We start from the raw sequence: 4,456 nt of genomic DNA, 5'->3' as shown, positions 1-4,456 counted from the left end.
CGGCTCATGTGGCCAGCAGCTGCCTGACACCTGGGGGGGGATGTGAGCTCCGGAGGGTTTTAAATACCGTGGAGCTGTTAATGGTGGCCAAGCGGCTGTTGGTTTGGCATTGTGAGGTGTCAATGCAACGCTCCCTCCCCTCACAGCCCTAGGGAGCGCCCTCACCCGCCATGGGGGGCTCAGCCCGGATGGCAGCAATGGATGAGCATGGTTGGAGCTGGCTCCCTGCAGCCCATTGAGGATGGCGGGGTCGCACGTACTAAAGGTAATGGGAGCTGTGGGTGATGTGAGCTCTCGGGGTCGTCCTGAAAACTAACGGGGAAAAAGCCCAGCGTTTGAGGGCTGCATGAATTAGTTTGTTATTTTGGATACTATGATGGGTGCTTAAACCCCTGCCTTAGCTCAGGCCAGGGAGGGCGCAGGGCTCTGTTGCAGGTGGGACAAAGAAGTGTTTGTGTGCTGGCCCAGGCCACCTCTGCGGACCGTGTGCCTTCTCCATGTGGGGTTGTGGTGCGGGGGAGCGTGGAGGTCTCACCCCTTGGGCCTTCCCGCCCCTGCGCTGCCTGCTCTGGACCTGCTCAAGCAAGGCTGCTCCTGATGCCACCTCCTGCACTGCCGCCTGCCCCGGAGGGGTTTCAAGCCTGTGCCGTGCAGGTGCAGTGGCAGAGGTGAAACTGTGAGCTCTGCCAGTTCTGCAGAGCCGGGCAGCAGGAGCGGGACTCACCAACAGAAGGAGAATCTTCTGAACATGGCTGGGAGCCTGAGCAGTAGAGAGGGAGATGCAACTGAGTAGACTGTCTTAAGTCTCCCAGCCCCTCAGCAAGCTGGACTTTTCGCATAATGCTGCAAGATTCATAAATAAATGCAGTCAAACTACCTGGAGGAATAATTAAGTGCTGTTAATTATCCATTAGAAGCACCCTCCTAAGGGTGCTTAGGCACAAGGCAGAACTAATGGATCATCTGCTAAAAGGAAAAGAATTAAGAAATTGAGAACAAAAGGGTAAATCCTGATGTAAGCGTTCACAGCTAGAGCAGTGGTCGAGGACAGCTGGGAAGAGCCTGTTCCCTCCTTTCGAGGTGAAGGAAGAAGAGGTGATATTTCTGTGAGTGTTCTCTTATTAGCAGCCTGTGGTAGGTGATGTATTTTATAATTTGCTAGCAGTTCGTGATGTTGGAGCACTGAGGTGGGTACGAGCTGCGAATAAAACCTAACTGCAGTGTTACTGAAAGTGAGGAATCCTTCCATGATGTTTGTGAGGGGTACAGAGGATCCGACCGGCCTGTGCCAGTCACAGCTCATGGAGCATGCCCTGCCTGGTACGGGAATGGGGTGGAAAAACGAGGTGGGTGAGCCAGGGGAATGGATCAGATTGGGGTGGCAGGCAGAAGGCCGCTCACCTAGGGGTATGTGGCCATGCAGAAGTCCCAGTTGCTGCTTTGAAGGTAAAAGACAGCGTGGCCTTCATGGAGGGGGTCCCAAACCCAGCCTTGTTCTGGAAGGAGAAGCATGTGGTGGAGGGCAGTTCTCTGCTCTCTTCTGAGCAATGGAGGGGAAGACACGTTTGGTAACCCAGTGGAGCAAGAGGTCCCCGCTTTCTTCTCCTGGAAGAAGGTGAGAAAGGTGTTTGGGTGGGGCGAGGTTTGGGGGGAGGAGGTTTGTTGTCTTTTTTTCCCTAAAGGAAGTAAAAGTTTTGCAGCTACTACCAAAGCAGTCACATCCCAGAGCTTGGAGAGTCCTGATGCAAGGGGCGGTGTGATACCCTGACAATTAAAGCTGGATTTTAAATTTTTTTACCAGAGCTTGGAGAGTCCTAATTCAAGGGGCGGTGTGATACCCTGACCATTAAACGCGGATTTTTAATTTTTTTCCCCACTCTTGTCCACAGACCCCCTTTGTTCCACCTCTCCCTGCCTTATCTAGTTGGAGCATAACCTGCACCTATTACATATTTATTGCAATTAAATGGCTCTATGAATACGATTTGTTGCTTGGACGTTATGCAAAGGCAGTAACACTCTGCTGCAACTGTGGAGGATCTGTGCTTCTGCTCTGTTTCAAAATAGGATTCTTAGATGCGTGAGTGCTGTGCCACTCCTACCAACACCAGCTAAATGTGGCCCAAGGATTAAATATCTGATTGTCCTTATGGAATCTGATCCAGCTGGACTACAGTCTGCTCCTGCCCAAATTCATGTAGCAACAGCAGCAAACCTGGTAGTTTTAGGAGTTCATTGCATAGTTTTAAGGGTTCATTTATCCTTGTTTCTGAACACACAGTTGTGTTGTTTGAGCAGGGCTGGCAAGAAGAGCTGTGAATGAGACTTCTGAAGAACCTTAGTTGAAACGTTTTCATGCTGAGTTTTCAAGCCCGTGGAGGAAAAATAGAGCTTTCTTAGGTTTCTTTAATTTTTACAAAACACCTAGGAAGGAGAGAATCAGACCTTTGTTTTAAACTCTCCTGTACTTCTGTCTTGTATAGCTCATGATACCACAGAGAGGATGTATACGGTTGCCACGCCGGAAAAGCAGCCTTTGACCCCCTGTTACACTGATGTAAATGACATATATATGTCATTTATATATATGACATATATATATATATATGATGTATACAATACTGCCAGTGAAATAGCCCTCGGTGCCCACTCGCTGCCGATGTTCTTGCAGTGTTCTAGTCGAGTTACTCAACAAGGTCCAAAGACTTCCTAGGAAGAGAAATGATAAACGAAGGAATAACTTTTGCTTCTACATGACAGACCCATATGAGAAAGGGTAAAATGAGCAGCATCCATCAGTGCTGACTTTCTGTGCCTGGTTGTCCCACAAGAGAAAGGGTCTTCAGCACAGGTGCTTTTGGCCCAGGATGAGAGCCTGCTGGCAGCTTATGGAGGGCTAAGTGCTCAGGAGTGTGCCAGAGGAGTGTCTTTGCTCTCTGCGCTGGGGTGCATCGTTAGGAGCTATTGAGACTGGGGACTTGGAGAGCGTCAGCACGAAAGCAAGTGCAAGCCAGTGAGGTTTCGAATGGTTCCCTGCCGTGGGAACTCCTGTGCAGAGTGGAGGCTCTGTGCTCAGGTTCTGCTCAGTGTTCCCACTGAGCACCGTGGCGTGCTGCCAGCTTTGACTGTTTCTAGATCAAGACTGAATCTGACTGTGATGGATGTGTAAGCACAACTGTACAATGAATAAAGCAGTGATCAAGCAGAATCCTGTGATTTGGGGGGATGTCAGACTGATGCTGCCTGTAGTAAGAGAAGAAATGGAAAAATAGTGTCGTGGGCATCTTCTGTGCCCAGGCACTGGGGTGGGTGGGAATTGCTGGAGTACAGCAGAGCTAATGATGCTGTCTCCGCTCCTCCCCACGCCTGCTCCCTGAGAGGCATGAATTCTTGCATGAGGCTTGATCTTTTTTCAGGCAGACTGACCTGTGTTCCTGTGCCAGCCCAAGATGCCAGTGTAGCCTAGTGAAGAGAGCACAGGTGAATTTTCAGGAGACCTTGCTGTTTTCCTGCTGTAATGGCCTTCCCCAAGAGTTTGCTTGATTCTATAAGGGAAGGTGGGGGACAGATTGGGAGGATTTTCTCTTTGCAGCACCCACTGCAGTGTTAATATTTAGGTACCATAAAATGCTGACTGCAAATCTGAAAGCCTCTGCTGCAAGCAGAAGTTTGGTGTAGAGAGAAGTAAAATCTTCCAGGCTGTAAAGTTCCTTCTTCTCTTACACTTGCAATTCCCAATTTGCAAGCTGTTTCACTTAAGCAAGTACAGACACTTCAGCTCTGTGTGCTTTTGTGGTGGGTGGGTGTGTGTGTGTGTGTTGTATCCAAAATGAGGCGAGGACCGCATTGGTCTCTAGCCACTGTCAAACTAATAGAAACCACCTTTGCCACCTCCTGGGTTCAGTGCTGGTCCCAACCTGGATGGGTTGGAGAATCTGCACCTTGGTGACTACTGTTCTTACAAAAATCTTTTCTTTACTCTCTGATTTGTTTTGTGTCAGAAGTTCTGTAACTTCAAACCTCTGTACAGACAGAGGGGTTTAGGTGTCTTTTATGGCTGTGTGTTGTTGGAGAGCAATATTCTGGACTCAGAATGGCAAGTTTGACTAGAACTGCCATTTGCAACTGTGTTTTCGGTTACAACAAAGTCATAGCTATGCGGTTTCCCCTCAGTGTCTGTTGGGCCCTGAGCTCCCCTTGCTAACGGCTGTGTGACAGGGCAAGGTGCTGGCTATGCACGAAGGAAGCATAAAGAAAATAATACTGTCCTTCAAAGCTATTGGTTTCTCCTAAGAAGTCCTTCAAGGATGTAAGAGAAAGCCAGGAGGAGGCAGTACCAGTATATTGTCCTCCTGCTATCTGAGTGACTGGTAGCACTGACAGATGCGGAGTGAGCACGTGGTTGCCTCCCATGTGCTCCACTCCTGCTCCTCTTCTGACTGCAGAGAGGAAGAGC

This window comes from Egretta garzetta, unplaced genomic scaffold (assembly GCF_000687185.1).
Source record: "Egretta garzetta isolate BGI_Z169 unplaced genomic scaffold, ASM68718v1 scaffold230, whole genome shotgun sequence".
NCBI lineage: Eukaryota > Metazoa > Chordata > Aves > Pelecaniformes > Ardeidae > Egretta > Egretta garzetta.
The sequence above is the reverse complement of the archived record's forward strand: the minus strand, read 5'-3'. Positions refer to the sequence as shown.